Here is a 14345-nt window from a genome sequence, read left to right on the forward strand (position 1 = left end):
CTTAAGGACGATGTATTAAATCTCGACGCAATTTGAGTGTTACATCGTCATTAGGAGGCCCTGGACGTTACAATTAACTATCAGTTTCGCGTCGGATTCAAAAATCTAGACTCACAGGAGCTGGACCATATGGTGCCCGAGGCAGCAATATCCCCTTGAAGACAAGTCGGCTGGAGGACGATGTATTGAATCTCGACGCAAATTGAGTGTTCCATCGTCATTAAGAGGCCCTGATCGTTACAATTAACCATCAGTTTTGGGTCGGATTCGATAATCTAAACTCAAAGGAGAACGACAATAAGGTGCCCGAGGCAGCAAAAACCCTTGGAGACAAGTCGGCTGGAGGACGATGTATTGAATCTCGAGGGAATTTGAGTGTTCGTCATTAGGAGACCCTGAACGTGACAATTAACTATCAGTTTCGCGTCGGATTCGAAAATCTAGACTCACAGGAAACGGACCATATGGTGCTCGTGGAAGCAATATGCCCTTGGAGACAAGTCGGCTGTAAGACGATGTATTGAATATCGACGCAATTTGAGTGCTCCATCGTCATTAGGAGGCCCTGAACGTTACAATTAACTATCAGATTGCGTCGGATTTTAAATCTAGACTCACAGGAGAACGACCATAATGTGCCCGAGGCAGCAATAGACCCTTGGAGACAAGTCGGCTGAATGACGATGTATTGAAACTCGACGCAATTTGAGTGTTCCATCGTCATTAGGTGGCCCTGAACGTTACAATTAACTATCAGTTTCGCGTCGGGTTCGAAAATCTAGACTCACAGGAGACGGACCATATGGTTCCCGAGGCAGCAAAATGCTCTTGGAGATAAGTCGGCTGGAGGACGATGTATTGAATCCCGACGCAATTTCAATGTTCGTTATTAGGAGACCCTGAACGTTACAATTAACTATAAGTTTCGCGTCGGATTGGAAAATCTAGACTCACAGGAGAACGACCAATTGGTTCCCGAGGAAGCAATAGACCCTTGGAGACAAGACGGCTGAAGGACGATGTATTGCATCTCGACGTAATTTAAGTGTTCCATCGTCATTAGGAGGCCCTGAACGTTAAAATTAACTATCAGTTTCGAGTCGGGTACGAAAATCTAGACCCACCGAAGACGGACCATTCGGTGCCCGAAGCAGCAATATCCTCTTAGAGATAAGTCGGCTGGAGGACGCTGTATTGAATCTCGCCGCAATTTAAGTGTTCCATCGTCATTAGGAGGCAGTGAACGTTACAATTAACTATCAGTTTTGCGTCGGATTCGAAAATCTATTCTCACAGGAGGACGACCATAAGGTGCCCGAGGCAGCAATAGACCTCTGGAGACAAGTCGGCTGGAGGACGATGTATTGAATCTCGACGCAATTTGAGTGTTCCATCGTCATTAGGAGGCCGTGAACGTTACAATTAACTATCAGTTTCGCGTCGGATTCCAAAATCTAGACTCACAGGAGAAGGTGCCACAGGCAGCAATAGATCCTATGAAACAAGTCGGCTGGTGGCTGATGTATTGAATCTCGACGCAATTTGAGTGTTCCGTCGTCATTAGGAGGCCCTAAACGTTACAAGTAACTATCAGTTTTGAGTCGGATTCGACAATCTAGACATAGAGGAGAACGAACATAAAGTGCCCGAGGCACCAATAGACAATTGGAGACAAGTCGGCTGGAGGACGATGTATTGAATCTCGACGCAAATTGAGTGTTCCATCGTCATTAAGAGGCCCTGATCGTTACAATTAACCATCAGTTTTGGGTCGGATTCGATAATCTAAACTCAAAGGAGAACGACAATAAGGTGCCCGAGGCAGCAATATCCCCTTGTAGACAAGTCGGCTGGCGGACGATGTATTGAATCACGACACAATTTGAGTGTTCCATCGTCATTAGGAGGCCCTGCACGCTACAAGTTACTATCAGTTTTTCGTCGGATTCGACAATCTAGACTTACAGGAGAACGACCATAAAGTGCCCGAGGCACCAGTAGACCCTTGGAGACAAGTCGGCTGGAGGACGATGTATTGAATCTCGACGCAATTTGAGTGTTCCATCGACATTAGGAGGCTCTGAACGTTACAATTAACTATCAGTTTCGCGTCGGGTTCGAAAATCTAGACTCACAGGAGACGGACCATATGGTTCCCGAGGCAGCAAAATGCTCTTGGAGATAAGTCGGCTGGAGGACGATGTATTGAATCCCGACGCAATTTCAATGTTCGTCATTAGGAGACCCTGAACGTTACAATTAACTATCAGTTTCGCGTCGGTTTCGAAAATCTAGACTCACAGGAGAACGACCAATTGGTTCCCGAGGCAGCAATAGACCCTTGGAGACAACACGGCTGAAGGACGATGTATTGAATCTCGACGTAATTTAAGTGTTCCATCGTCATTAGGAGACCCTGAACGTTACAATTAACTACCAGTTTCGTGTCGGATTCGAAAATCTAGACTCACAGGAGACGGACCATATGGTGCTCGTGGAAGCAATATGCCCTTGGAGACAATTCGGCTGTTGGACGATGTATTGAATATCGACGCAATTTATGTGTTCCATCGTCATTAAGAGGCCCTGAACGTTTCAATTAACTATGAGATTTGCGACGGATTTTAAAACTAGACTCACAGGAGAACGACCATAAGGTGCCCAAGGCACCAATAGACCCTTGGAGACAAGTCGGCTGAATGACGATGTATTGAATCACGACGCAATTTGAGTGTTCCATCGTCATTAGGAGGCCCTGAATGTTTCAAATAACTATTCGTTTCGTGTCTGATTCGAAAATCTAGACCCACAGGGAAGGACCATATAGTGCCCGAGGCAGCAATATCCCCTTGTAGACAAGTCGGCTGGAGGACGATGTATTGAATCACGACACAATTTGAGTGTTCTATCGTCATTAGGAGGCCATGAACGTTACAAGTAACTATCAGTTTTGCGTCGGATTCGACAATCTAGACTTACAGGAGAACGACCATAAAGTGCCCGAGGAACCAATAGACCCTTGGAGACAAGTCGGCTGGAGGACGATGTATTGAATCTCGACGCATTTTGAGTGTTCCATCGTCATTAGGAAGCCCTGAACGTTACAATTAACTATCAGCTTTGCGTCGGATTCGACAATCTGGACTCACAGGAGAAGGACCAGAAGGTGCCCGAGGCAGCAATAGACCCTTGGAGACAAGTAGGCTGAAGGAAGATATATTGAATCTCGACGCAATTTGAGTGATCCATCGTCATTAGGAGGCCCTGAAAGTTACAATTAACTATCAGTTTCGCGTCTGATTCGAAAAACTAGACTCGCAGGGAAGGACCATATAGTGCCCGAGGCAGCAATATCCCCTTGTAGACAAGTCGGCTGGCGGACGAAGGATTGAATCAAGACACAATTTGAGTGTTCCATCGTCATTAGGAGGCCCTGATCGTTACAATAAACTATTAGTTTTGGGTTGGATTCGATAATCTAGACTCAAAGGAGAACGACAATAAGGTGCCAGAGGCAGCAAAAACCCTTGGAAACAAGTCGGCTGAGGGACGATGAATTGAATCTCGGGGGAATTTGAGTGTTCGTCATTAGGAGACCCTGAACGTTACAATTAACTATCAGTTTCGCGTCGGAATCGACAATCTAGACTTACAGGAGAACGACCATAAAGTGCCCGAGGCACCAATAGACCCTTGGAGACAAGTCAGCTGGAGGACGATGTATTGAATCTCGACGCAATTTGAGTGTTCCATCGACATTAGGAGGCCCTGAACGTTACAATTACCTATCAGTATCGCGTCGGATTCGAAAATCTAGACTCACAGGAGAAGGTGCCACAAACAGCAATAGATCCTATGAAACAAGTCGGCTGGTGGCCGATGTATTGAATCTTGACGCAATTAGAGTGTTCCGTCGTCATTAGGAGGCCCTAAACGTTACAAGTAACTATCAGTTTTGCGTCGGATTCGACAGTCTAGACATAGAGGAGAACGACCATAAAGTGCCCGAGGCACCAATAGACATTTGGAGACAAGTCGGCTGGAAGACGATGTATTGAATCTCGACGCAATTTGAGTGTTCCATCATCATTACGAGGCCCTGAACGTTACAATTAACTATCAGTTTTGCGTCGGATTCGAAAAGCTAGACTCACAGGAGAACGACCATAAGGTGCCTGAGGCAGCAATAGACCCTTGGAGACAAGTCAGCTGAAGGACGATGTATTGAATCTCGACGCAATTAGAGTGTTCTATCGTCATTAGGAGGCCCTGAACGTTACAATCAACCATCAGTTTTGCGTAGGATTCGAAAATTTAGACTCACTGGAGAACGACCATAAGGTGCGCGAGGCAGCAATAGACCCTTGGAGACAAGTCGGCTTAAGGACGATGTATTAAAACTCGACGCAATTTGAGTGTTACATCGTCATTAGGAGGCCCTGGACGTTACAATTAACTATCAGTTTCGCGTCGGATTCAAAAATCTGGACTCACAGGAGCTGGACCATATGGTGCCCGAGGCAGCAGTATCCCCTTGGAGACAAGTCGGCTAGAGGACGATGTATTGAATCTCGACGCAAATTGAGTGTTCCATCGTCATTAAGAGGCCCTGACCGTTACAATTAACTATCAGTTTTGGGTCGGATTCGATAATCTAAACTCAAAGGAGATCGACAAGAAGGTGCCCGAGGCAGCAAAAACCCTTGGAGACAAGTCGGCTGGAGGATGATGTATTGAACCTCGAGGGAATTTGAGTGTTCGTCATTAGGAGACCCTGAACGTGACAATTAACTATCAGTTTCGCGTCGGATTCGAAAATCTAGACTCACAGGAAACGGACCATATGGTGCTCGTGGAGGCAATATGCCCTTGGAGACAAGTCGGCTGTAAGACGATGTATTGAATATCGACGCAATTTGAGTGCTCCATCGTCATTAGGAGGCCCTGAACGTTACAATTAACTATCAGATTGCGTCGGATTTTAAATCTAGACTCACAGGAGAACGACCATAAGGTGCCCGAGGCAGCAATAGGCCCTTGGAGACAAGTCGGCTGAATGACGATGTATTGAATCTCGACGCAATTTGTGTGTCCCATCGTCATTAGGAGGCTCTGAACGTTACAATATACTATCAGTTTCGCGTCGGGTTCAAAAATCTAGACTCACAGGAGACAGACCATATGGTTCCCGAGGCAGCAAAATGCTCTTGGAGATAAGTCGGCTGGAGTACGATGTATTGAATCCCGTCGCAATTTCAATGTTCGTCATTAGGAGACCCTGACCGTTACAATTAACTATCAGTTTCGTGTCGGAATCGAAAATCTAGACTCTCAGAAGACGGACCACATGGTGCCCGTGGAAGCAATATCCCCTTGGAGACAATCGGCTGGAGAACGATGTATTGAATCTCGACGCAATTTGAGTGTTCCATCGTCATTAGGAGGCCCTGAACGTTACAATTAACTATCAGTCTCGCGTCGGATTCGAAAATCTAGACACACAGGAGACGGACTATATGGTTCCCGAGGCAGCAATATCCCCGATGAGAGATGTCGGCTGGAGGACGATGTATTGAATCTCGACGCAATTTGAGAGATCCAACGTCATTAGGAGACCCTGAACGTTACAATTAACTATCAGTTTTGCGTCGGATTCGACAATCTAGACTCACAGGAGAACGACCATTAGGTCCGCGAGGCAGCAATTGACCCTTCGAGACAAGTTGGCTGGAGGACGATGTATTGAATCTCGACGCAATTTGTGTGTCCCATCGACATTAGGAGGCTCTGAACGTTACAATATACTATCAGTTTCGCGTCGGGTTCGAAAATCTGGACTCACAGGAGACGGACCATATGGTGCTCGTGGAAGCAATATGCCCTTCGAGACAAGTCGGCTGTAGGACGATGTATTGAATATCGACGCAATTTTTGTGTTCCATCGTCATTAAAAGGCCCTGAACGTTACAATTAACTACCAGATTTGCGACGGATTTTAAATCTAGACTCACAGGAGAACGACCATAAGGTGCCCGAGGCAGCAATAGACCCTTGGAGACAAGTCGGCTGAATGACGATGTATTGAATCTCGATGCAATTTGAGTGTTCCATCGTCATTAGGAGGCCCTGAACGTTTTAATTAACTATCAGTTTCGTGTCTGATTCGAAAATCTAGACCCACAGGGAAGGACCATATAGTGCCCGAGGCAGCAATATCCCCTTGTAGACAAGTCGGCTGGCGGACGATGTATTGAATCACGACACAATTTGAGTGTTCCATCGTCATTAGGAGGCCCTGCACGCTACAAGTTACTATCAGTTTTTCGTCGGATTCGACAATCTAGACTTACAGGAGAACGACCATAAAGTGCCCGAGGCACCAATAGACCCTTGGAGACAAGTCGGCTGGAGGACGATGTATTGAATCTCGACGCAATTTGAGTGTTCCATCGACATTTGGAGGCCCTGAACGTTACAATTAACTATCAGTTTCGCGTCGGGTTCGAAAATCTAGACTCACAGGAGACGGACCATATGGTTCCCGAGGCAGCAAAATGCTCTTCGAGATAAGTCGGCTGGAGGACGATGTATTGAATCCCGACGCAATTTCAATGTTCGTCATTAGGAGACCCTGAACGTTACAATTAACTATCAGTTTCGCGTCGGTTTCGAAAATCTAGACTCACAGGAGAACGACCAATTGGTTCCCGAGGCAGCAATAGACCCTTGGAGACAACACGGCTGAAGGACGATGTATTGAATCTCGACGTAATTTAAGTGTTCCATCGTCATTAGGAGACCCTGAACGTTACAATTAACTACCAGTTTCGTGTCGGATTCGAAAATTTAGACTCACACTAGACGGACCATATGGTGCTCGTGGAAGCAATATGCCCTTGGAGACAAGTCGGCTGTAGGATGATGTATTGAATATCGACGCAATTTATGTGTTCCATCGTCATTAAGAGGCCCTGAACGTTACAATTAACTATGAGATTTGCGACGGATTTTAAAACTAGACTCACAGGAGAACGACCATAAGGTGCCCGAGGCACCAATAGACCCTTGGAGACAAGTCGGCTGAATGACGATGTATTGAATCTCGACGCAATTTGAGTGTTCCATCGTCATTAGGAGGCCCTGAACGTTTCAAATAACTATTCGTTTCGTGTCTGATTCGAAAATCTAGACCCACAGGGAAGGACCATATAGTGCCCGAGGCAGCAATATCCCCTTGTAGACAAGTCGGCTGGAGGACGATGTATTGAATCACGACACAATTTGAGTGTTCTATCGTCATTAGGAGGCCCTGAACGTTACAAGTAACTATCAGTTTTGCGTCGGATTCTACAATCTAGACTTACAGGAGAACGACCATAAAGTGCCCGAGGCACCAATAGACCCTTGGAGACAAGTCGGCTGCAGGACGATGTATTGAATCTCGACGCAATTTGTGTGTCCCATCGACATTAGGAGGCTCTGAACGTTACAATATACTATCAGTTTCGCGTCGGGTTCGAAAATCTAGACTCACAGGAGACAGACCATATGGTTCCCGAGGCAGCAAAATGCTCTTGGAGATAAGTCGGCTGGAGGACGATGTATTGAATCTCGACGCAATTTGAGTGTTCCATCGTCATTAGGAGGCCCTGAACGTTACAATTAACTATCAGTCTCGCGTCGGATTCGAAAATCTAGACACACAGGAGACGGACTATATGGTTCCCGAGGCAGCAATATCCCCGATGAGAGATGTCGGCTGGAGGACGATGTATTGAATCTCGACGCAATTTGAGAGATCCAACGTCATTAGGAGACCCTGAACGTTACAATTAACTATCAGTTTTGCGTCGGATTCGACAATCTAGACTCTGGGGAGAACGACCATTAGGTCCGCGAGGCAGCAATTGACCCTTAGAGACAAGTCGGCTGAAGGACGATGTATTGAATCTCGACGCAATTTAAGTTTTCCATCGTCATTAGGAGGCCCTGAGCGTTACAATTAACTATCAGTTTCGCGTCGGACACGAAAATCTCGACTCACAGCTGAAGGTGCCACAGGCAGCAATAGATCCTATGAAACAAGTCGGCTGGTGGTCGATGTATTGAGTCTCGACGCAATTTGAGTGTTCCGTCGACATTAGGAGGCCCTAAACGTTACAAGTAACTATCAGTCTTGCGTCGGATTCGACAATATAGACATAGAGGAGAACGACCATAAAGTGGCCGAGGCACCAATAGACAATTGGAGACAAGTCGGCTGGAGGTCGATGTATTGAATCTCGACGCAATTTGAGTGTTCCATCGTCATTACGAGGCCCTGAACGTTACAATTAACTATCAGATTTGCGTCGGATTTTAAATCTAGACTCACAGGAGAACGACCATCAGGTGCCCGAGGCAGCTATAGGCCCTTGGAGACAAGTCGGCTGAATGACGATGTATTGAATCACGACACAATTTGAGTGTTCTATCGTCATTGGGAGGCCCTGAACGTTACAAGTTTTTATCGGTTTTGCGTCGGATTCGACAATCTGGACTTACAGGAGAACGACCATTAGGTCCGCGAGGCAGCAATTGACTTTTGGAGACGAGTCTGCTGGAGGACGATATATTGAATCTCGACGCAATTTCAATGTTCGTCATTAGGAGACCCTGAACGTTACAATTAACTATCAGTTTCGCGTCGGAATCGAAAATCTAGACTCACAGGAGACGGACCATATGGTGCCCGTGGAAGCAATATCGCCTTGGTGACAAGTCGGCTGGAGGACGATGTATTGAATCTCGACGCAGTTCCAATGTTCGTCATTAGGAGACCCTGAACGTTACAATTAACTATCAGTTTCGCGTCGGATTCGAAAATCTAAGCTCACAGGAGCTGGACCATATGGTGCCCGAGGCAGCAATATCCCCTTGGAGACAAGTCTGCTGCAGGACGAGGTGATGAATCTCGACGCAATTTGGGTGTTCCATCGTCTTTCGGAGGCCTTGATCGTTACAATTAACTATCAGTTTCGCGTCTGATTCGAAAATCTAGACCCACAGGATGGACCATATTGTGCCCGAGGCAGCTATATCCCCTTGTAGACAAGTCGGCTGGAGGACGAAGTATTGAATCTCGACGCAATTTGAGTGTTCCATCGTCATTAGGATGCCCTGAACGTTACAATTAACTTTCAGTCTCGCGTCGGGTTCGAAAATCTAGACTCACAGGAGACGGACCATATGGTTCCCGAGGCAGCAATATGCTCTTGGAGACAAGTCGGCTGGAGGACGATGTATTGAATCACGACGCAATTCCAATGTTCGTCATTAGGAGACCCTGAACGTTACAGTTAACTATCAGTTTCGTGTCTGATTCGAAAATCTAGACCCACTGGGAAGTACCATATAGTGCCCGAGGCAGCAATATCCCCTTGTAGACAAGTCGGCTGGAGGACGATGTATTGAATCACGACACAATTTGAGTGTTCTATCGTCATTAGGAGGCCCTGAACGTTACAAGTAACTATCAGTTTTGCGTCGGATTCGACCATCTAGACTTACAGGAGAACGACCATAAAGTGCCCGAGGCACCAATAGACCCCTGGAGACAAGTCGGCTGGAGGACGATGTATTGAATCTCGACGCAACTTGAGTGTTCCATCGACATTAGGAGGCGCTGAACGTTACAATTAACTATCAGTTTTGCGTCGGATTCGACAATCTAGACTCACAGGAGAACTACCATAAGGTGCCCGAGGCAGCAATAGACCCTTGGAGACAAGTCGGCTGAAGGACGATGCATTGAATCTCGACGCAATTTGAGTGTTCCGTCATTAGGAGGCCCTGAACGTTACAATTAACTATCAGTCTCGCGTCGGATTCAAAAATCTGGACTCACATGAGCTGGACCATATCGTGCCCGAGGCAGCAATATCCCCTTGGAGACCAGTCGGCTGGAGGCCGATGTATTGAATCTCGACGCAAATTGAGTGTTTCATCGTCAATAAGAGGCCCTGATCGTTACAATTAACTATCCGGTTTGGGGTCGGATTCGATAATCTAAACTCAAAGGAGAACGACAAGAAGGTGCCCGAGGCAGCAAAAACCCTTGGAGACAAGTCGGCTGGAGGATGATGTATTGAATCTCGAGGGAATTTGAGTGTTCGTCATTAGGAGACCCTGAACGTGACAATTAACTATCAGTTTCGCGTCGGATTCGAAAATGTAGACTCACAGGAAACGGACCATATGGTGCTCGTGGAAGCAATATGCCCTTGGAGACAAGTCGGCTGTAAGACGATGTATTGAATATCGACGCAATTTGAGTGCTCCATCGTCATTAGGAGGCCCTGAACGTTACAATTAACTATCAGATTGCGTCGGATTTTAAATCTAGACTCACAGGAGAACGACCATAATGTGCTCGAGGCAGCAATAGACCCTTGGAGACAAGTCGGCTGAATGACGATGTATTGAATCTCGACGCAATTTGAGTGTTCCATCGTCATTAGGAGGCCCTGAACGTTAGAATTAACTATCAGTTTCGTGTCTGATTCGAAAATCTAGACCCACAGGGAAGGACCATATAGTGCCCGAGGCAGCAATATCCCCTTGTAGACAAGTCGGCTGGAGGACGATGTATTGAATCACGACACAATTTGAGTGTTCTATCGTCATTAGGATGCCCTGAACGTTACAAGTAACTATCAGTTTTGCGTCGGATTCGACAATCTAGACTTACAGGAGAACGACCATAAAGTGCCCGAGGCACCAATAGACCCTTGTAGACAAGTCGGCTGGAGGACGATGTATTGAATCACGACACAATTTGAGTGTTCTATCGTCATTAGGAGGTCCTGAACGTTACAAGTAACTATCAGTTTCGCGTCAGGTTCGAAAATCTAGACTCACAGGTGACGGACCATATGGATCCCGAGGCAACAATATGCTCTTGGAGATAAGTCGGCTGGAGGACGATGTATTGAATCCCGACGCAATTTCAATGTTCGTCATTAGGAGACCCTGAACGTTACAATTAACTATCAGTTCCGTGTCGGAATCGAAATTCTAGACTCTCAGAAGACGGACCACATGGTGCCCGTGGAAGCAATATCCCATTGGAGACAAGTCGGCTGGAGAACGATGTATTGAATCTCGACGCAATTTGAGTGTTCCATCGTCATTAGGAGGCCCTGAACGTTACAATTAACTATCAGTTTCGCGTCGGACTCGAAAATCTCGACTCACAGCTGAAGGTGCCACAGGCAGCAATAGATCCTATGAAACAAGTCGGCTGGTGGCCGATGTATTGAATCTCGACGCAATTTGAGTGTTCCGTCGACATTAGGAGGCCCTAAACGTTACAAGTAACTATCAGTTTTGCGTCGGATTCGACAATATAGACATAGAGGAGAACGACCATAAAGTGGCCGAGGCACCAATAGACAATTGGAGACAAGTCGGCTGGAGGTCGATGTATTGAATCTCGACGCGATTTGAGTGTTCCATCGTCATTACGAGGCCCTGAACTTTACAATTAACTAACAGTTTTGCGTCGGATTCGAAAATCTAGACTCACAGGAGAACGATCATAAGGTGCCCGAGGCAGCAATGGACCCTTGGAGACAAGTCGGCAGAGGGACGATGTATTGCATCTCGAAGCAATTAGAGTGTTCTACCGTCATTAGGAGGCCCTGAACGTTACAATCAACCATCAGTTTTGCGTAGGATTCGAAAATCTAGACTTACAGGAGAACGACCATTAGGTCCGCGAGGCAGCAATTGACCCTTGGAGACGAGTCTGCGGGAGGACGATGTATTGAATCTCGACGCAATTTCAATGTTCGTCATTAGGAGACCCTGAACGTTACAATTAACTATCAGTTTCGCGTCGGAATCGAAAATCTAGACTCACAGGAGACGGACCATATGGTGCCCGTGGAAGCAATATCGCCTTGGAGACAAGTCGGCTGGAGAACGATGTATTGAAACTCGACGCAATTTGAGTGTTCCATCGTCATTAGGATGCCCTGAACGATACAAATATCTATCAGTTTTGCGTCGGATTAGAAAATCTAGACTCACACGAGAATGACCATAACGTGCCCGAGGCAGCAATAGACCCTTGGAAACAAGTCGGCTGAAGGACGATGTATTGTATCTCGACGCAATTTGAGTGTTCCATCGTCATTAGGAGGCCCTGGACGTTACAATTAACTGTCATTTTCGCGTCGGATTCAATAATCTAGACTCACAGGAGAACGACCATAAGGTGCCCGAGGCAGTAATAGACCCTTATAGACATGTCGGCTGAAGGACGATGTATTGAATCTCGACGCAATTAGAGTGTTCTATCGTCATTAGGAGGCAATGAATGTTACAATCAACCATCAGTTTTGCGTAGGATTCGAAAATCTAGACTCACAGGAGAACTACCATAAGGTGTGCGAGGCAGCAATAGACCCTTGGAGACTTGTCGGCTGAATGACGATGTATTAAATCTCGACGCAATTTGAGTGTTCCATCGTCATTAAGAGGCCCTGGACGTTTCAATTAACTATCAGTTTCGCGTCGGATTCAAAAATCTAAGCTCACAGGAGCTGGACCATATGGTGCCCGAGGCAGCAATATCCCCTTGGAGACAAGTCGGCTGCAGGACGAGGTAATGAATCTCGACGCAGATTGAGTGTTCCATCGTCATTAGGAGGCCCAGATCGTTACAATTAACTATCAGTTTTGGGTCGGATTCGATAATCTAGACTCAAAGGATAACGACAATAAGGGGCCCGAGGCAGCAATAGACCCTTGGAGACAAGTCGGCTGAATGACGATGTATTGAATCTCGACGCAATTTGATTGTTCCATCGTCATTCGGAGGCCCTGAACGTTACAATTATCTATCAGTTTCGCGTCTGATTCGAAAATCTAGACCCACAGGGAAGGACCATATAGTGCCCGAGGCAGCAATATCCCCTTGTAGACAAGTCGGCTGGAGGACGAAGTATTGAATCTCGACGCAATTCCAATGTTCGTCATTAGGAGACCCTGAACGTTACAATTAACTATCAGTTTCGCATCGGATTCGAAAATCTAGACTCACAGCAGACGGACCATATGGTGCCCGTGGAAGCAATATGCCCTTGGTGACAAGTCGGCTGGAGGCCGATGTATTGAATCTCGACGCAATTTGAGTGTTCCATCGTCATTAGGAGGCCCTGAACGTTACAATTAACTATCAGTCTCGCGTCTGATTCGAAAATCTAGACTTACAGGAGACAAACCATATGGTTCCCGAGGCAGCAATCTCCCCTTGGAGACAAGTCGGCTGGAGGATGATGTATTGAATCTCGACGCAATTTGAGAGTTCGATCGTCATTAAGAGGCCCTGAACGTTACAATTACCTATCAGTTTCGCGTCGGATTCGAAAATCTAGACTCACAGGAGAAGGTGCCACAGGCAGCAATAGATCCTATGAAACAAGTCGGCTGGTGGCCGATGTGGTAAATCTCGACGCAATTTGAGTGTTCCGTCGTCATTAGGAGGCCCTAAACGTTACAAATAACAATCAGTTTTGCGTCGGATTCGACAATCTAGACTTGCAGGAGCACGACCATAAAGTGCCCGAGGCACCAATAGACCCCTGGAGACAAGTCGGCTGGAGGACGATGTATTGAATCTCGACGCAATTTGAGTGTTCCATCGACATTAGGGGGCGCTGAACGTTACAATCAACCATCAGTTTTGCGTAGGATTCGAAAATCTAGACTCACTGGAGAACGACCATAAGGTGCCCGAGCCAGCAATAGACCCTTGGAGACAAGTCGGCATAAGGACGATGTATTAAATCTCGACGCAATTTGAGTGTTACATCGTCATTAGGAGGCCCTGAACGTTACAATTAACTATCAGTCTCGCGTCGGATTCGAAAATCTAGACACACAGGAGACGGACTATATGGTTCCCGAGGCAGCAATATCCCCGATGAGACAAGTCGGCTGGAGGACGATGTATTGAATCTCGACGCAATTTGAGAGATCCAACGTCATTAGGAGGCACTGAACGTTACAATTAACTATCAGTTTTGCGCCGGATTCGACAATCTAGACTCAGAGGAGGACGACCATTAGGTCAGCGAGGCAGCAATTGACCCTTCGAGACAAGTCGGCTGAAGGACGATGTATTGAATTTCGACGTTATTTGAGTGTTCCATCGTCATTAGGAGGCCCTGAGCGTTACAATTAACTATCAGTTTCGCGTCGGATTCGAAAATCTCGACTCACAGCTGAAGGTGCCACAGGCACCAATAGATCCTATGAAACAAGTCGGCTGGTGGCCGATGTATTGAATCTCAACGCAA

Source organism: Schistocerca americana, chromosome 5 (assembly GCF_021461395.2).
Source record: "Schistocerca americana isolate TAMUIC-IGC-003095 chromosome 5, iqSchAmer2.1, whole genome shotgun sequence".
In the NCBI taxonomy this organism is placed as follows: Eukaryota; Metazoa; Arthropoda; class Insecta; order Orthoptera; family Acrididae; genus Schistocerca; species Schistocerca americana.